General features: G+C 39.6%; 2 pseudogenes; both read right to left on the reverse strand.

Moving 5' to 3' along the window:
• Positions 1–7,016: 7,016 nt before the first annotated feature.
• LOC137761293 (small proline-rich protein 2E-like) lies at positions 7,017–7,232 on the reverse strand (annotated as a pseudogene).
• Positions 7,233–20,474: 13,242 nt separating this feature from the next.
• On the reverse strand, positions 20,475–20,690 carry LOC137761294 (small proline-rich protein 2E-like; annotated as a pseudogene).
• Positions 20,691–21,488: the final 798 nt, after the last annotated feature.

The raw sequence follows: 21,488 nt of genomic DNA on the forward strand, positions 1-21,488 counted from the left end.
ATTCTCTTTCTGTGCTGTACTAGGTATGTCTGAGCCTCTTTCCTGCCGGAGCAAACATGGTGGTGGTGGTGATGGTGGTGACGGTGATGATGACAGAGGCAATGATGATCGGCCACCTCTCAAATGCCAATTATGTGCCCGGCATTGTGGCAACTGAATTACACACATTCATGTAAATTTTATGCCTAAGCATGTAGGCACTGTAAATGTGGTTTTCCCCACATTTTAGTAGAGGGATTGAACTTCTGAGGAGTTAAAAAGTTTGTTCCCCAGATCAATCAACAATAATTAAGAAAATAACCTGGATTTGAAATTATATACAAACAATCATCGATATAACTCTAAATTCAGATAACACTGACTGTGAGAGCCTGAAAATTGAGATCAAAGAAGGATAGAAATCAACCAAAATTATGATATAATATTGCTAAAAGCAGGTTTTAAAAGAATGAAAATACTTTAACCATCACAAAAAGAAATGTATTTTATTCAGGAAATGGAGGATAAGTAACAATTGCTCATCCGGTAGAAACCGCTGCCCAGGTGACAGACAGACACAGAAGACAGCGAGAGAATCCTCAGAGGGCCCCCAGGAGGAGAGCTGCTGCTTTTCCTCCTGAGGCTCTGTGGTACTTTCTCAGGTACCTCCAGAGGGAAGTGGCATAGCAGACTCAGATAGGAAACCTCTGACCGTCAGGATTCACCACACGCATACTGCAGGCTGAAGGGTGGAAAGCTTCTTCTGTATCCATGATAGGCTTTGAAGACAAGATGAAGGCGGAGCTGTGGAGCTAGGTGAGCCGATTGCCCTTATCCTTTCCAGATGCAGATAAAAGCTGAAGCTGTTACTTTTCCTTGGGTGGGCACTTCTGCTGGCATTGCTGGATAGGTGTCCCAGGAGGGCATTTCTGCTGGCACGGCTTAGGTGGACAAGGGTCTGAATCCTTCTTAGGTGAGCAAGGATCAGGGCACTTAGTTACGCACACTGGAGGTGTCTTGCACTTCTGCTTGCACTGCTGCTCTTGAGAAGACATCTTTCTGCAGTCTTAATATCTGAAAGAAAGTATATGACCGTGTTCACAATAAGGAATCCCTACATAGAGAAGAGCAAAAGCTTGTGTAACACAAACGGACAGTATCTCTCCAATCTCTAAGCATGTGTTTTAATCTCTTTAATACCTTTTAATGAATTTCTGACATCTCTCTCGTTCGTTAGCAAACCTATTCATCAGCCCAGAGAAAACTTTCTTTTCTCATACAACTTTTCCAAAGAAAATATCTTTGTTTTGAAGAAACAAGCGATGTTTTCAGTTTTATTTCTCTTTCTTTTTTTTTTTTTTTATGAAAACAACATATTTTTAAAAGGCTATCAAAAGTTCTAAAATTCTGGGCAAGCTCAGAAGCAATTCCTGTCACCATTTTCTCTCATGAGGACCCGACAGGATGACTTTGTACAGAGCAAAGGGCAATCAGGATGAATGTAGGAGCCTCACACCTTCTAAAATAAATGTCTCTGAAATCACAGTGGAGGTCCAAGGAAAAGGTATAAAAAAAGGTAAACCCTTTGCTCTTTATCCCTTCATGTCAAAATTTCCTATTAATTTCTTTTTCAATAGAGGAATTCAAACTAGCTATCAGAAATCTAGTAAATACAATATAACATTGGGCCCATATTCCAAGTTCCCATCCACTAAGTAGCATTATACCCATGATCATAACTTTGGACCCATTAAATTTGCTGTCTCCAGCATAAACTCAACATTCGGGGGCCCGAGAACTAATTTGAACTGAAGAATCAGACTCACCAGGTTCTCCAAAGTCAATCGGAACTCGAGTAGCAGGAGGATAGCTGTCGTGCAGCAGAGGACCTTTTTATTGGGGCTTGCTGCCCCACCCAAGGGGAAGCGGAGCTGTCCAAACTAGCCTCGTGCAGTCATTTCCCAACCCAAATGCAAATCTATCCATAACTGGCTTGACAGGGACTCTGAAAACAGGAAATGTCCTGCGCCAGGATCTCCTCACTAGATGATGTTCTCCTGACTCACAGAGTCCCTGCCTTAGCTCTCCGTTTCAGTGGTTTATGGCAGTGGGAGAATTTCAGGGGTTCTCTAACTTGTAGGCAAGTGTTCCCTTTCTTCATTGGGGAAGATGACCCTTTTCTATCTTTCCCCTTCTTTGACTTCTAAAACTGCCTGCCTAGTTGCACTTGATCTGGTGGCCATTTTGTTGTACATACTGGTTTGAAAATGGCCTGGCTACCTGGTGACACCTTTCCCTTTACCTCAAGTCCTTCTTACAATACATTTCGCCTTGATCCACGGCTTGCTAAGTGAAATCTCTTCTCCTCTTCTAAAATGGACTGAGAGATGTTTGCAGATGATCTCAGATGACTTCCCATCATGATACTTAGATACGTTTAGTAAAGTGGTGACCTCTAGGGCCCTCCTTTCACTGCTTTGTTCCTTCAGATTAACAGCATCCAACAGTCAGATTCCTATGAACTTTATAAATCTCTTTCACTTCCGGCCACAAGGAATTCACTAGGAGTGTAGCATCACCTACCATAATTCCAATCAGCTGGCAGATCAGAACCTAGACTTACAATAGAAACCAAGCCTTTTACTCATACCTCCCAAACGTGACATCCCACCTGCTCTTACCTAATTTCCCCCAAAGGACCTCTTTGGATTCTTCAACTTTTGAAGAAAGCTCAGACGAGTGTTTAAATTTTCTGGCTTCCTGTCTCTTTGAAATCATTGGAAAACCCTATCTAATAGGCAATGCCATTCAAATAACGAGTTTTAAATCTATTAATTATTTATGAATTATTTAAGCACATTGATTCACATCAAATCTAGGGGTAAATTCAAGAGACAGTTGAAATCACTTTATTAATAATTCGGTCGTTGATGTTAATTGCCATTCATACACTACTTCTTAATCGTTCATAATAATTTTACTATAATTTTAACCTATCTGTAGATTCTTCCATATTGATCACAGTGGAATATACGTGAAATTAACCTATTTCCTGCTCTACTTTCTTTATACAGTTTGTCCATGTGCTGGAAGGAATTTTTGATATTTTTTATGGGTCAACTTGACTGGAACAGGTTGCTGAAATATTTGGTCTATCTTTTTTCGGGCTTTTTCTCTAAGGATGCTTTTGGATGAGAGTGATATTTAAATCAGTGCCCTGAGGAAAGGAGTTTGCCCTCTGTAAGTGGGTAGGCCTCATAGAGTCTGTTGAATAAAACAAAAGCCTGACCCCTCCCCCATCCAGGTAAGAGACAATTCCCCTGCCTGATGGCCTTCCAGCTAGGGTTGGCCCTGCATATTTTGGACTTTCCAGCCTTCCTAATCTCTCTCTCTATATTTGTCTCTTTCTCTGTCTCTTCTCTCTCTCTCTCTCTTGCTGTGTGTGTGTGTCTCTCTCTCTATTCATATATATATACGCATATGTACATACATATATGTAAATTGAATATTTCTTCTGCCATTTCATGCACTTGACTCCCTATGGCCAATTAAATTAGAAATTCAAAAAGTTAGTTTAAAGTGAATTTAAAGTAAAAATTATCAATATTACATGATACTTGTGATGTGTAATTATAACAAATATAATGAGCCTTTAGGGAATAACTGAAGTTCCAAAAACAATGCCCTAGTATGTTCTCCAACCCTGGCAAAAGATTTCATTTCTGCCTTTTCAGTCCTGAACCTGAACTATCCTCTGCCCCCTTGGGCACTGAAACTTTTCTTTATGGGTCATGGCTGGTGAGCAGCCCTGTCTCATTTAGGAAGTTTTCAACACTGGCTTTATGTTACTGTAGAACTTGGTAACACATTTTTAATAGAATCAGGATGTCCCATATCACCTGACCCCAACACTCCCCTAGACTGCTGTCATATGCTTAAAATTCCTTTATCAGGAAAATAAATACTTTTTATTTCAACAATAAATATCAGATTTAAATTGTGTGAAACCAGAAAGAAATGGAAGATACCATTTAAGACTCAAACCATCACGTATAAGTGACTGAGAGTAGGTTTGGGGAGGGGAGAGAGGATCAGAGCACTAAAGGTCTGAAATCTAGGTGAATTATAAACTTAGCTCTGATCTCTTTTCTTTCTTCTACTCTTTCCAGATGTGCTTTAGGTCTTTAAAAGACAGTAATTTTAAAAATGTATTTTCATGCTCATTTTCTGTCTTCTCCTTCAACCCTCCAGTCCCCTCAACCTGCCATATTACCCTTTGCTGCCCAACATGTACTCCTAACTGTCCAATTTTGTACATTTTCATGTCAATGCATTTAGTGATTAGTACTTTCATATTTTTAAAAATTCAACATTGTGAAAATCACTATACTACCCAAAGCAATCTACAGATCCAATGCAACACTGATCTAAGTACCAATGGCACTTTTCACAGAACTAGAACCAAAAATTTCACAGTTTCTATGGAAACAAAAAAGACCCCAAAGAGCAAAAGCAAACTTGAGAAAGAAAAATGGAACTGAAGGAATCAGGCTCCTGGACTTCAGACTATACTACAAAGCTACAGTAATCAAGACAGTATGGTACTGGAACAAAAAGAGAAATATAGATCAATGGAACAGGACAGAAAGCCCAGAGATAAACCCACATACATATGGTCACCTTATTTTTGATAAAGGAGGCAAGAATATACAATGGAGAAAAGACAGCCTCTTCAATAAGTGGTGCTGGGAAAACTGGACAGCTACATGTAAAAGAGTGAAATTACAACACTCCCTAACACCATAAACAAAAATAAACTCAAAATGGATTAAAGACCTCCATGTAAGGCCAGACACTATCAAACTCTTAGAGGAAAACAATGGCAGTACACTCTATGAAAAGAATCACAGCAAGATCCTTTTTGACCCACCTCCTGGGGAAACAGAAATAAAAACAAAAATAAACAAATGGGACCAAATGAAACTTAAAAGCTTTTGCACAACAAACAAACCATAAACAAGACGAAAAGACAACCCTCAGAATGGGAGGAAATATTTGTAAACGAAGCAACTGACAGCAGATTAGTCTCCAAAATTTACAAGCAGCACATGCAGCTCATTAGCAAAAAAACAAACAAACCAATCCAAAAATGGGCCAAAGACTTAAATAGACATTTCTCAAAAAAAAGATATACAGATTGAAATCAAACACATAAAAGCCTGCTCAACATCACTAATCATTAGAGAAATGCAAATCAAAACTATAATGAGGTATTACTTCACACTGGTCAGTATGGCCATCATCAAAAATCTACAAATAACAAATGCTGAGGAGGGTGTGGAGAAAAGGGAACTCTGTGGCACTCTTGGTGGGAGTGTAAATTGATACAGCCACTATGGAGAACAGTGTACAGGTTCCTTAAATACTAAAAATAGAGCTACCATATGGGCCAGCAATCCCACTACTCGGCATATACCCTGACAAAACCATAATTCAAAAATAGTCATGTACCACAATCTTCATCACAGCTCTATTTACAATAGCCAGGACATGGAAGCAACCTAAGTGTCTATCGACAGATGAATGGATAAAGAAAATGTGGTGCATATATACAATGGGATATGACTCAGTCATAAAAGGAAAAGATATTGAGTTTTTTGTAATTAGGTGGATGGACCTGAGGTCTGTCATACAGAGTGAAGGAAGTCAGAAAGAGAAAAACAAATATCGTATGATAATATATATATGGAATGTAAAAAAAGAAAAAAAAATTGTGAAGAACCTAGGGGAAGGACAGGATTAAAGACACAGGCTTAGTGAATGGACTTGAGGACAAGGGAAGGGAGAAGGGTAAGCTGGGACGAAGTGAGAGAGTGTCATGGACATATATACTCTACCAAATGTAAAATCAATAGCTAGTGGGAAGCATCCACATAGCACAAGGAGATCAGCTCGGTGCTTTGTGACCACATAGAGGTATGGGATAGGAAGGGAGATGCAAAAGGGAGCAGATATAGGGATATATGTATATGTATGGCTGATTCACTTTGTTGTAAAGCAGAAGTTAGCACACCATAGTAGAACAATTATATTCCAATAAAGATGTTTTTTAAAAATACAGTTAAATTGGAAAAGAAAATGAACACAGAATATGAAAGGGTAATAGAGTTTCAGAATCTCCCTGTTTTCTGTACTAGGTATGTCTGAGCCACTTTCCTGCTGGAGCAAACATGGCGGTGGTGGTGATGGTGGTGATGGTAGTGATGGTGATGATGAAGCAGACAGTGATGATGGGCCACCTCACAAAATGCTAATTATGTGTCCATCATTGTGCTAACTGAATTACACAGATTCATTTAGTTTCTAAGCATAAGAAAGTGGGCACTCTAAATGTGATTTTCCCTACATTTTAATAAGGGATTCAAATCCTGAGGAGTTAAATAATTTCTTCCTCATATCAATCAAGCAATAATTTTTAAAAAAATAACCTGGATTTGAAATTATTCAGAAATAATCATCGATAGGACTCAAAACTCAGATAAAACGTCTTGTGAGAGCCTGAAATGTGGGGTCAAAGAAGGATAGAAATCAACCAAAATTATGATATGGTATAGCAAAAAGCTGGTTGTAAAAGAAAGAAAATATTTTTACCATCAAACAAAAGAATTGTATTTTATTCAAGACGTGGAGGATAAGGAACAAATGCTCAGCTGGTAGGAACCCCTGTCCAGGTGACAGACAGACACAGAAGACATCAACAGATTCCTCAGAGGGCGCCCAGGAGGAGAGCTGCTGCTCTTCCTTCTGAGGCTCTGTGACGCTTTCTCGGGTACGTCTCAGAGGGAAGCGGTATAACGCAGCCTCAGATAGGAAGCCTCTGACGGACAGGAATCACCGCACGCATACTGCAGGCTGAAGGGTGGAGAAGCTTCTTCTGTATCCATGATAGGCTTTAAAGAGAAGATGAAGGTAGAGCTGTGGAACTCGGTGAGCCAATTGTCCTTATCCTTTCCTGATCCATATAAACGCTGAAGCTGTTACTTGTTCTTGGGTGGGCACTTCTGCTGACATTGTTGGGGAGGTGGCACAGGAGGGCATTTCTACTGGCACTGCTGAGGTGGCCATGGCTCAGGGCACTTTATACGTGGGCAAGGTTCTGGACACTTGGGAGGTGAGCAAGGATCAGGGCACTTCGGTGGGCACACTGGAGGTGGCTGGCAAGGCTGCTTGCACTGCTGCTGTTCAGAAGACATCTTTCTGGAGTCTTAATATCTGAAAGAAAGTATATGACCGTGTTCACAAGAAGGAATTCTTACAGAGAGGAGCGGAAAAGCTTGTGTAATAACAACAGATACTATCTCGGCAATCTCTAAGCATGGGCTTTAATATCTTTAATACCTTTTAAAGAATTTCTGACTTCTCTCTCGCGCTTTAGCAAATCGATACATCACCCCAGAGAAAATCTTTTCTTTTCTCACACAACTTTTCCAAAGAAAATATCTTTATTTGAAAGAAACAAGCAGGTGTTTTTACTTTTATTTCTTTTTTTTTTAATGAAAACAACATCTTCAAAAAAGGCCAACACAAGTTCTAAACTCCTGGGCAAGCTCACAAGCAATTGCTATCATCATCTTCTCTCATGAGGTACCAACAGAATGACATATACAGAGCAAAGGACAATCAGGAAGAATGTAAGGACCTCACACCTTCTAAGATAAATGCCTCTAACATCACAGCAGAGGGACACCACAAAGGCATAGGAAAGGGAAAATACTTTATTCTTTATCTTTCATGTCAAAATTTCCTATTAATTTCTTCTTCAATACAAGAATTCAAACAAGGTATCAGAAATCTAATCAATACAATATAACTTTGTGCCCAAATTGCAAGTTCCCATCCAATAAGTAGCATTAAACCCATGATGGTAACTTTGGACCCATCAAATTTGCTGTCTCCAGGATAAATGCTACATTCAGAAGCTGAAGAACAAATTTGAACTAAAGAATCCTACTCACCACGTTCTCCAAGTTCAATTGGGACTACAGTAGCAGGAGGATGGCTGTGATGCAACAGAGGACCTATTCACTGGGGCTTGCTGTCCCACCTAGGAGGAAGGGGCGCTGCCAAAACTGGCCTGGTCCAATCATTTCCCAACCAAAATGCAAATCCATCTATAACTGGCTTGGCAAGGACTCTGAAAACAAGAAATGTCCTGCTCCAGGATCTCCTCAATGGATTACGTTCTCATGACTCACAGAGGCCCTGCCTTAGCTCTCCGTTTCCGTGGTTTATGGCAGTGGGGGCATTTGGGAGGTTCTGTAACTTGTAATCAAAATTCCCCTTTCTTGATTGGGGAAGGCGACCCTTTTCTATCTTTCACCTTCCTTGACTTCTAAAACTGCCTTCCTAGTTGCACTTGATCTGGTGACCATTTTGATGCCCATACTGGTTTCAAAAGGGTCTGGCTACGTAGTGACACCTTTCTCTTTACCTCAAGTTTTTCTTACAATGCATTTCCCATTTATTCATGGCTTGCCAAGCAAAGTCTCTTTTCTTCTTCTAAAATGGACTGAGGGAAGTGAGCAGATCATCTCAGATGACTTCCCATCATGACACTTAGACACGTTCAGTAAAGTGGTGACCTCTAGGGTCCTCCTTTCACTGCTTTGCTCCCTCAAATAACGAACATCCAGCAGTCAGATTCCTGTGACCTTTATAAAACTGTTTTACTTCAGGCCAAAAGGAATTCACTAAGAGCATAGCATGAGCTACCATAACTAAGAGGAGCTGGCAGCCCAGACTCTAGATTTTCAACAGAAATCAAGCATTTTGCTCATACCGCCCAAAAGTGTTATACCACCTGCTCCTACCTAATTTCTCCCAACTAACCTCTTTGGATTTCTTCACCTTTAAGAAAGCCCAGAGGATTGTTCAAATTTTCTGGCTTCCTGTCCCTTTGAAATTATTGGGAATCCCAATATGCAATGCCATTCAAATAACTAATTTTATATGTATTTAATATTTATGAATTATTTAAACACATGTTGTTTCACAGCAAATCTAGGGATAAATTTAACAGGAAGTTGAAATCACTTTATTAAAAATGCAGTCACTGAAGTTCATTGCCATTCATATACAGTTTTTCAATCATTAATAACAATTTTATTATAATTTTAACTTAGTTTTTACATTTTCCATTTTGGTCACAGTGGAACGTATGTCAAATAAACCTATTTCCTGCTCTATTTTCTTCATACAATTTGTTACTGTGCTGGAAGGAAGTTTTGATGGTTAATTTATGGGTCAGCTTCAGTGGCACAGGGTCCATGGTTATCTGGTCAAACATTATTCTGGGTGCTCCTGTACAGATTCTTTTGGATGAGAGTATTTTTTAAATCAGTGACCTGAGTAAAGGCGGTTGCCCTGTATAAGGTGGGAAGTCCTCATCCAATCCACTGATGGCCTGAATAGAACAAGGCTGACCTTCACCCAGGTAAAAGATAATTCCCCCGTCAGATCGACTTCCAGCAGCGTTTCAGCTCTGCAGATTTTGAGTTTGCCAAACTTTGTAATATCTCTCTCTCTCTCTCTCTCTCTCTCTCTCTCTCTCCCTCTGTCCCTCTCGTTCTGTAACATATTTCTGTACGTATATATGTACACATATGCTGTAATATATAATTTAAATATTTCATCTGCCGTATCATGTACGTGGTTAACTATGGCCAACTAAATTAAAAATTTTCAAAGTTATTATAAAGTGAAGTTAAATTAAAAATTATTAATGTTATGTAATACATGTGGTGTGGAATGATGACAAATATAATGAGGTTTCAGCGAATAACTGAAGTTCGGGAAACAGTGTCCTAGCATGTTCTCCAAAGATTTCCTTTCTGCCTTTTCAGAGATTTAGCTGTCAACGGTTCTTCTACAGTTCCTCTCTTCTATCCAGGGCCTGAACACTACTCTTTTCTATGCTGTCCCCTTGGGCACTGAAGCTTCTCGTGATGGGCCATGGCTGGTGAAGAGCCATGTCTCGCTTAGGAATAAAGTTGTAACTCTCACTTAATGTTACTGTAGAATGTGGGAACACATGTTTAATGGAGTCAGGATATCCTACCTCACCTGAGGAGAACACTTCCCTAGACTGCCCTCGTGGGCTTAAAATTCCTGTATCAGGAAATAAAACTGTTGTATTCCATAAGTAAATATCAGATTTCAATTGTGTGAAACCAAAAATAGATATAAGATATCATTGAAAACCCACAGCATCACATATAAGTGATTGAGAGTGGGGTTGGGAGGGGAGAGAAGATCAGAGCACTAAGGTCTGAAATCTAGATGAAATATGGACTTAGGGCTCATCTGATATACTTGCTTTCTTCTGCTCTTTCCAAACATGCTTTATGGCTTTGAAGACAGTAATAGAAAAAAGTGTTTCACTATTTATTCTCTGTCTTCTTCTTCAACACCCCAGAACCCTCCACCGGCCATATTACCTTTGCTGCCCAATATATACACCTTAACTGTTCAATTTAGTACTTTGAAATGTTGCCCATGCATTTAGTAATAGTCCTTTAATATCTTTCATAATTCTTCCTGCAGTCAGGAGGAAGAAGTGGCCTAGTAACTTGTCTTGGTCAAATAATCAGGAAGATTTTCAGGAATGTGGTTTTATAATGGGAAAGGAGGAAGAAGAGAACAATGAGGAGGAGAGGAAGAGAAAGAGGAGACACCTGAAACCTGTGAAAGAGTCACCAGCTGGGCATGCGCCAGAAGTCCAGGACATAAACTTTCCCTCCATCTCAGCCACATCTTCAGTGACTACTACATCTTTTTTAAATATTATGATAAATTGTTATAAAAATATTACCTCATATAATATAATGGGGAAAACATAAAGCTGTTCAAAAATAAGCATGTTTATTAAACGGCCAAAAATAATCACTGCTTATATTTTGCTGTTTTTAGTGTTAGGAGTTTTCGATTTTCATAAACCCACACACATGCATACATGTCTCTCAGATTACTGATTTGAGATCTTTTATCTTCTGTAAAACACCTGCCTCCAGCCGTAAGTTGCTCTCTATGCACTGCGTTACATTGATCCTTAAAGTTCTTCTATGTTTTCTTTTCATTTTCATTCATCACAAAGTATTTTATATGTATTTGTTATTTCTTCTTTGAGCCAATGTTTATTTAGGATTATGTTGCCAAAGTCAGGGATGTCACAGAAACAGAGAGTAGAATGGTGGTCAGCAGGGCCTGGGGGATGTGGGAACAATGAAGATGTTGGGCAAAGGGTACAAGTCTGTAGTCCTACGATGAATAAGCTCTGGGAGTCTGAGGTACAGCATGGTGAGTCTTGATATTAACACTGTGTTGTGTACTTGAAACTTGCTGAGAAAGTACACCATAAGCATTCTCACCAAACACAAACGCACACACATACACACACACACACACACACACACACACTCACACACAGGCAAACACTCAGCCATACACACAGTTAAATGGCTACTGTTGAAGTAATTAATGTATTATGTAACCTATGGTGTAAATCACTGCACAAAGTACACATATGTCAAATCGTCACATTATACACCGTAATGTGTACAATTTAATCAATTATACCTCAATAAAACTGGAGGGGAAAGATGAAAGAATAACCATCATACAAAAGAGTAACAACGTTTGAGAAGCTCTGTGTTCCTTCTCCTCCTTGCCTCTCTTAGGCTCTGATACTATTCTCTGAGAGAGCTTCCCTTATCCATTATTCTCTGGGGCCCTGTATCCACCTCATAGTGGATATTCACTTTTAATCACCTCTACTGACCACATCTGAAGTAGGTGGGGTGGAAAGTGGGGAAAGGAGGGCTGGAAAGTCGTTATACAATTCTTGAAAAATCAGTCTTTCTCGTTTTGGCGTATAGTTTATTTAGTTGTCAATTCCCTCAAACACTTAGTAGGCACCTGACATAATTCGTTCCTCCAATCATTACTATGTGCTAGAGACCTCACTCGGGTCCTTTTCTGGAAGTAATTTTCTGGCCTGATTAAATTGCTGCCTTGATCCCTGAACATAATTCAATTACCATGAGGCTCCCTTGCACACAGGTGGAAAGACTACAACTTCTGTATCTATACCTTTTCTCTATTGTTACGGTCAACTGAAATTGGGCTTCAAGTTCAAAACCACTTCTAGGGCTCCCCCGGCGGTGCAGTGGTTGAGAATCTGCCTGCTAATGCAGGGGACACGGGTTTGAGCCCCGGTTTGGGATGATCCCACATGCCGCGGAGCACCTAGGCCCGTGAACCACTACTACTGAGCCTGCGCGACTGGAGCCTGTGCTCTGCAACAAGAGCGTCCACGAGAGGGAAAGGCCCGTGCACCGCAATGAAGAGTGGCCCCTGCTTGCCGCAACTAGAGAAAGCCCTCGCACAGAAACGGAGACCCAACAGAGCCAAAAATTAATTAATTAATTAATTAATTATTTTTTTACAAAACACTTCTAATCTCATCTCTTACTCTTTAGGGCTTACAAGTGTTGCGTTTCCTAATTCAACAAGGTTTTGAATATCTGGGCTTTATTTTTTCCTTTTCATTTTTTTAAATTTCCGACCTGCCAACTAGCAAGTTTTTCCTGAACATATGTCTATTGACATACCCTGGTCAAGTCAACAAGTGACCAACATTTAGTCTGCCTCTCAGGATACCATGGACAACCATTACTGCAAACATTTTGCCATTGAATAAAATGTATCACCACATTTATGGCTTCCAATATCAGATTCCTTGCCAAATACCTCCAGACTCTTAAGCCAATGCCCTAATTTTAAGATTTCTACAGGAGCATCACACCTCACAGAACTAAATTCTCTGTCAGGTCAAATAACACTAACTAAAGTAGAGACAACTCCCAAATATCAGTGTTGATTTCTCACTCATGTAATACTCTGATGAGCTTTGGGCAGTAATCTGTGGAACTTTTTCTTCTGCATTTCTGGCATCTTGGACTCCTTTACTTCTAGGGCCACAAGAAGAGATATGCTTAAAGAACACCTCCCTATTCACAGCTTACTGGACCACTAAGCTAAGCACTTAGAAAACAAGCTGCATAGCAACAGTCATTTTGTAAATCTAGATAAACATTGGAAACCCCAGTGGACCTCAAAGGTGGGGTCAAATCAATCAAGAAAGTAACTTCAGAGGCGAAAAAGTATCATAAGACCCTGAGGTTGTTGAGTTTCACAGTAAGAAGAGCATGTTGTTCACATGGAGAGCAGGCAGCGCTTTGCCTGATAAGGACACTTTAAACTTCCCATTATTTGTACTACCCATGTTTTCAGAACTACTATAATTTTATGCACAATATCCCAATATTTCCCAAAGCATTTAATGTGTCATATCAGATTATAAATACAGTTAAGTTGGAAAAGAAAAGGAACACAGAATATGAAAGTGTAATATTGTTTAAGATTCTCTTTCTGTGCTGTACTAGGTATGTCTGAGCCTCTTTCCTGCCGGAGCAAACATGGTGGTGGTGGTGATGGTGGTGACGGTGATGATGACAGAGGCAATGATGATCGGCCACCTCTCAAATGCCAATTATGTGCCCGGCATTGTGGCAACTGAATTACACACATTCATGTAAATTTTATGCCTAAGCATGTAGGCACTGTAAATGTGGTTTTCCCCACATTTTAGTAGAGGGATTGAACTTCTGAGGAGTTAAAAAGTTTGTTCCCCAGATCAATCAACAATAATTAAGAAAATAACCTGGATTTGAAATTATATACAAACAATCATCGATATAACTCTAAATTCAGATAACACTGACTGTGAGAGCCTGAAAATTGAGATCAAAGAAGGATAGAAATCAACCAAAATTATGATATAATATTGCTAAAAGCAGGTTTTAAAAGAATGAAAATACTTTAACCATCACAAAAAGAAATGTATTTTATTCAGGAAATGGAGGATAAGTAACAATTGCTCATCCGGTAGAAACCGCTGCCCAGGTGACAGACAGACACAGAAGACAGCGAGAGAATCCTCAGAGGGCCCCCAGGAGGTGAGCTGCTGCTTTTCCTCCTGAGGCTCTGTGGTACTTTCTCAGGTACCTCCAGAGGGAAGTGGCATAGCAGACTCAGATAGGAAACCTCTGACCGTCAGGATTCACCACACGCATACTGCAGGCTGAAGGGTGGAAAGCTTCTTCTGTATCCATGATAGGCTTTGAAGACAAGATGAAGGCGGAGCTGTGGAGCTAGGTGAGCCGATTGCCCTTATCCTTTCCAGATGCAGATAAAAGCTGAAGCTGTTACTTTTCCTTGGGTGGGCACTTCTGCTGGCATTGCTGGATAGGTGTCCCAGGAGGGCATTTCTGCTGGCACGGCTTAGGTGGACAAGGGTCTGAATCCTTCTTAGGTGAGCAAGGATCAGGGCACTTAGTTACGCACACTGGAGGTGTCTTGCACTTCTGCTTGCACTGCTGCTCTTGAGAAGACATCTTTCTGCAGTCTTAATATCTGAAAGAAAGTATATGACCGTGTTCACAATAAGGAATCCCTACATAGAGAAGAGCAAAAGCTTGTGTAACACAAACGGACAGTATCTCTCCAATCTCTAAGCATGTGTTTTAATCTCTTTAATACCTTTTAATGAATTTCTGACATCTCTCTCGTTCGTTAGCAAACCTATTCATCAGCCCAGAGAAAACTTTCTTTTCTCATACAACTTTTCCAAAGAAAATATCTTTGTTTTGAAGAAACAAGCGATGTTTTCAGTTTTATTTCTCTTTCTTTTTTTTTTTTTTTATGAAAACAACATATTTTTAAAAGGCTATCAAAAGTTCTAAAATTCTGGGCAAGCTCAGAAGCAATTCCTGTCACCATTTTCTCTCATGAGGACCCGACAGGATGACTTTGTACAGAGCAAAGGGCAATCAGGATGAATGTAGGAGCCTCACACCTTCTAAAATAAATGTCTCTGAAATCACAGTGGAGGTCCAAGGAAAAGGTATAAAAAAAGGTAAACCCTTTGCTCTTTATCCCTTCATGTCAAAATTTCCTATTAATTTCTTTTTCAATAGAGGAATTCAAACTAGCTATCAGAAATCTAGTAAATACAATATAACATTGGGCCCATATTCCAAGTTCCCATCCACTAAGTAGCATTATACCCATGATCATAACTTTGGACCCATTAAATTTGCTGTCTCCAGCATAAACTCAACATTCGGGGGCCCGAGAACTAATTTGAACTGAAGAATCAGACTCACCAGGTTCTCCAAAGTCAATCGGAACTCGAGTAGCAGGAGGATAGCTGTCGTGCAGCAGAGGACCTTTTTATTGGGGCTTGCTGCCCCACCCAAGGGGAAGCGGAGCTGTCCAAACTAGCCTCGTGCAGTCATTTCCCAACCCAAATGCAAATCTATCCATAACTGGCTTGACAGGGACTCTGAAAACAGGAAATGTCCTGCGCCAGGATCTCCTCACTAGATGATGTTCTCCTGACTCACAGAGTCCCTGCCTTAGCTCTCCGTTTCAGTGGTTTATGGCAGTGGGAGAATTTCAGGGGTTCTCTAACTTGTAGGCAAGTGTTCCCTTTCTTCATTGGGGAAGATGACCCTTTTCTATCTTTCCCCTTCTTTGACTTCTAAAACTGCCTGCCTAGTTGCACTTGATCTGGTGGCCATTTTGTTGTACATACTGGTTTGAAAATGGCCTGGCTACCTGGTGACACCTTTCCCTTTACCTCAAGTCCTTCTTACAATACATTTCGCCTTGATCCACGGCTTGCTAAGTGAAATCTCTTCTCCTCTTCTAAAATGGACTGAGAGATGTTTGCAGATGATCTCAGATGACTTCCCATCATGATACTTAGATACGTTTAGTAAAGTGGTGACCTCTAGGGCCCTCCTTTCACTGCTTTGTTCCTTCAGATTAACAGCATCCAACAGTCAGATTCCTATGAACTTTATAAATCTCTTTCACTTCCGGCCACAAGGAATTCACTAGGAGTGTAGCATCACCTACCATAATTCCAATCAGCTGGCAGATCAGAACCTAGACTTACAATAGAAACCAAGCCTTTTACTCATACCTCCCAAACGTGACATCCCACCTGCTCTTACCTAATTTCCCCCAAAGGACCTCTTTGGATTCTTCAACTTTTGAAGAAAGCTCAGACGAGTGTTTAAATTTTCTGGCTTCCTGTCTCTTTGAAATCATTGGAAAACCCTATCTAATAGGCAATGCCATTCAAATAACGAGTTTTAAATCTATTAATTATTTATGAATTATTTAAGCACATTGATTCACATCAAATCTAGGGGTAAATTCAAGAGACAGTTGAAATCACTTTATTAATAATTCGGTCGTTGATGTTAATTGCCATTCATACACTACTTCTTAATCGTTCATAATAATTTTACTATAATTTTAACCTATCTGTAGATTCTTCCATATTGATCACAGTGGAATATACGTGAAATTAACCTATTTCCTGCTCTACTTTCTTTATACAGTTTGTCCATGTGCTGGAAGGAATTTTTGATATTTTTTATGGGTCAACTTGACTGGAACAGGTTGCTGAAATATTTGGTCTATCTTTTTTCGGGCTTTTTCTCTAAGGATGCTTTTGGATGAGAGTGATATTTAAATCAGTGCCCTGAGGAAAGGAGTTTGCCCTCTGTAAGTGGGTAGGCCTCATAGAGTCTGTTGAATAAAACAAAAGCCTGACCCCTCCCCCATCCAGGTAAGAGACAATTCCCCTGCCTGATGGCCTTCCAGCTAGGGTTGGCCCTGCATATTTTGGACTTTCCAGCCTTCCTAATCTCTCTCTCTATATTTGTCTCTTTCTCTGTCTCTTCTCTCTCTCTCTCTCTTGCTGTGTGTGTGTGTCTCTCTCTCTATTCATATATATATATGCATATGTACATACATATATGTAAATTGAATATTTCTTCTGCCATTTCATGCACTTGACTCCCTATGGCCAATTAAATTAGAAATTCAAAAAGTTAGTTTAAAGTGAATTTAAAGTAAAAATTATCAATATTACATGATACTTGTGATGTGTAATTATAACAAATATAATGAGCCTTTAGGGAATAACTGAAGTTCCAAAAACAATGCCCTAGTATGTTCTCCAACCCTGGCAAAAGATTTCATTTCTGCCTTTTCAGTCCTGAACCTGAACTATCCTCTGCCCCCTTGGGCACTGAAACTTTTCTTTATGGGTCATGGCTGGTGAGCAGCCCTGTCTCATTTAGGAAGTTTTCAACACTGGCTTTATGTTACTGTAGAACTTGGTAACACATTTTTAATAGAATCAGGATGTCCCATATCACCTGACCCCAACACTCCCCTAGACTGCTGTCATATGCTTAAAATTCCTTTATCAGGAAAATAAATACTTTTTATTTCAACAATAAATATCAGATTTAAATTGTGTGAAACCAGAAAGAAATGGAAGATACCATTTAAGACTCAAACCATCACGTATAAGTGACTGAGAGTAGGTTTGGGGAGGGGAGAGAGGATCAGAGCACTAAAGGTCTGAAATCTAGGTGAATTATAAACTTAGCTCTGATCTCTTTTCTTTCTTCTACTCTTTCCAGATGTGCTTTAGGTCTTTAAAAGACAGTAATTTTAAAAATGTATTTTCATGCTCATTTTCTGTCTTCTCCTTCAACCCTCCAGTCCCCTCAACCTGCCATATTACCCTTTGCTGCCCAACATGTACTCCTAACTGTCCAATTTTGTACATTTTCATGTCAATGCATTTAGTGATTAGTACTTTCATATTTTTAAAAATTCAACATTGTGAAAATCACTATACTACCCAAAGCAATCTACAGATCCAATGCAACACTGATCTAAGTACCAATGGCACTTTTCACAGAACTAGAACCAAAAATCTCACAGTTTCTATGGAAACAAAAAAGACCCCAAATAGCAAAAGCAAACTTGAGAAAGAAAAATGGAACTGAAGGAATCAGGCTCCTGGACTTCAGACTATACTACAAAGCTACGGTAATCAAGACAGTATGGTACTGGAACAAAAAGAGAAATATAGATCAATGGAACAGGACAGAAAGCCCAGAGATAAACCCACATACATATGGTCACCTTATTTTTGATAAAGGAGGCAAGAATATACAATGGAGAAAAGACAGCCTCTTCAATAAGTGGTGCTGGGAAAACTGGACAGCTGCATGTAAAAGAGTGAAATTACAACACTCCCTAACACCATAAACAAAAATAAACTCAAAATGGATTAAAGACCTCCATGTAAGGCCAGACACTATCAAACTCTTAGAGGAAAACAATGGCAGTACACTCTATGAAAAGAATCACAGCAAGATCCTTTTTGACCCACCTCCTGGGGAAACAGAAATAAAAACAAAAATAAACAAATGGGACCAAATGAAACTTAAAAGCTTTTGCACAACAAACAAACCATAAACAAGACGAAAAGACAACCCTCAGAATGGGAGGAAATATTTGTAAACGAAGCAACTGACAGCAGATTAGTCTCCAAAATTTACAAGCAGCACATGCAGCTCATTAGCAAAAAAACAAACAAACCAATCCAAAAATGGGCCAAAGACTTAAATAGACATTTCTCAAAAAAAAGATATACAGATTGAAATCAAACACATAAAAGCCTGCTCAACATCACTAATCATTAGAGAAATGCAAATCAAAACTATAATGAGGTATCACTTCACACTGGTCAGTATGGCCATCATCAAAAATCTACAAATAACAAATGCTGAGGAGGGTGTGGAGAAAAGGGAACTCTGTGGCACTCTTGGTGGGAGTGTAAATTGATACAGCCACTATGGAGAACAGTGTACAGGTTCCTTAAATACTAAAAATAGAGCTACCATATGGGCCAGCAATCCCACTACTCGGCATATACCCTGACAAAACCATAATTCAAAAATAGTCATGTACCACAATCTTCATCACAGCTCTATTTACAATAGCCAGGACATGGAAGCAACCTAAGTGTCTATCGACAGATGAATGGATAAAGAAAATGTGGTGCATATATACAATGGGATATGACTCAGTCATAAAAGGAAAAGATATTGAGTTTTTTGTAATTAGGTGGATGGACCTGAGGTCTGTCATACAGAGTGAAGGAAGTCAGAAAGAGAAAAACAAATATCGTATGATAATATATATATGGAATGTAAAAAAAGAAAAAAAAATTGTGAAGAACCTAGGGGAAGGACAGGATTAAAGACACAGGCTTAGTGAATGGACTTGAGGACAAGAGAAGGGAGAAGGGTAAGCTGGGACGAAGTGAGAGAGTGTCATGGACATATATACTCTACCAAATGTAAAATCAATAGCTAGTGGGAAGCATCCACATAGCACAAGGAGATCAGCTCGGTGCTTTGTGACCACATAGAGGTATGGGATAGGAAGGGAGAAGCAAAAGGGAGCAGATATAGGGATATATGTATATGTATGGCTGATTCACTTTGTTGTAAAGCAGAAGTTAGCACACCATAGTAGAACAATTATATTCCAATAAAGATGTTTTTTAAAAATACAGTTAAATTGGAAAAGAAAATGAACACAGAATATGAAAGGGTAATAGAGTTTCAGAATCTCCCTGTTTTCTGTACTAGGTATGTCTGAGCCACTTTCCTGCTGGAGCAAACATGGCGGTGGTGGTGATGGTGGTGATGGTAGTGATGGTGATGATGAAGCAGACAGTGATGATGGGCCACCTCACAAAATGCTAATTATGTGTCCATCATTGTGCTAACTGAATTACACAGATTCATTTAGTTTCTAAGCATAAGAAAGTGGGCACTCTAAATGTGATTTTCCCTATATTTTAATAAGGGATTCAAATCCTGAGGAGTTAAATAATTTCTTCCTCATATCAATCAAGCAATAATTTTTAAAAAAATAACCTGGATTTGAAATTATTCAGAAATAATCATCGATAGGACTCAAAACTCAGATAAAACGTCTTGTGAGAGCCTGAAATGTGGGGTCAAAGAAGGATAGAAATCAACCAAAATTATGATATGGTATAGCAAAAAGCTGGTTGTAAAAGAAAGAAAATATTTTTACCATCAAACAAAAGAATTGTATTTTATTCAAGACGTGGAGGATAAGGAACAAATGCTCAGCTGGTAGGAACCCCTGTCCAGGTGACAGACAGACACAGAAGACATCAACAGATTCCTCAGAGGGCGCCCAGGAGGAGAGCTGCTGCTCTTCCTTCTGAGGCTCTGTGACGCTTTCTCGGGTACGTCTCAGAGGGAAGCGGTATAACGCAGCCTCAGATAGGAAGCCTCTGACGGACAGGAATCACCGCACGCATACTGCAGGCTGAAGGGTGGAGAAGCTTCTTCTGTATCCATGATAGGCTTTAAAGAGAAGATGAAGGTAGAGCTGTGGAACTCGGTGAGCCAATTGTCCTTATCCTTTCCTGATCCATATAAACGCTGAAGCTGTTACTTGTTCTTGGGTGGGCACTTCTGCTGACATTGTTGGGGAGGTGGCACAGGAGGGCATTTCTACTGGCACTGCTGAGGTGGCCATGGCTCAGGGCACTTTACACCTGGGCAAAGTTCTGGACACTTGGGAGGTGAGCAAGGATCAGGGCACTTCGGTGGGCACACTGGAGGTGGCTGGCAAGGCTGCTTGCACTGCTGCTGTTCAGAAGACATCTTTCTGGAGTCTTAATATCTGAAAGAAAGTATATGACCGTATTCACAAGAAGGAATTCTTACAGAGAGGAGCAGAAAAGCTTGTGTAATAACAACATATACTATCTCGGCAATCTCTAAGCATGGGCTTTAATATCTTTAATACCTTTTAAAGAATTTCTGACTTCTCTCTCGCGCTTTAGCAAATCGATACATCACCCCAGAGAAAATCTTTTCTTTTCTCACACAACTTTTCCAAAGAAAATATCTTTATTTGAAAGAAACAAGCAGGTGTTTTTACTTTTATTTCTTTTTTTTTTAATGAAAACAACATCTTCAAAAAAGGCCAACACAAGTTCTAAACTCCTGGGCAAGCTCACAAACAATTGCTATCATCATCTTCTCTCATGAGGTACCAACAGAATGACATATACAGAGCAAAGGACAATCAGGAAGAATGTAAGGACCTCACACCTTCTAAGATAAATGCCTCTAACATCACAGCAGAGGGACACCACAAAGGCATAGGAAAGGGAAAATACTTTATTCTTCATCTTTCATGTCAAAATTTCCTATTAATTTCTTCTTCAATACAAGAATTCAAACAAGGTATCAGAAATCTAATCAATACAATATAACTTTGTGCCCAAATTGCAAGTTCCCATCCAATAAGTAGCATTAAACCCATGATGGTAACTTTGGACCCATCAAATTTGCTGTCTCCAGGATAAATGCTACATTCAGAAGCTGAAAAACAAATTTGAACTAAAGAATCCTACTCACCACGTTCTCCAAGTTCAATTGGGACTACAGTAGCAG

Source organism: Eschrichtius robustus, chromosome 3, assembly GCF_028021215.1.
Source record: "Eschrichtius robustus isolate mEscRob2 chromosome 3, mEscRob2.pri, whole genome shotgun sequence".
In the NCBI taxonomy this organism is placed as follows: Eukaryota; Metazoa; Chordata; class Mammalia; order Artiodactyla; family Eschrichtiidae; genus Eschrichtius; species Eschrichtius robustus.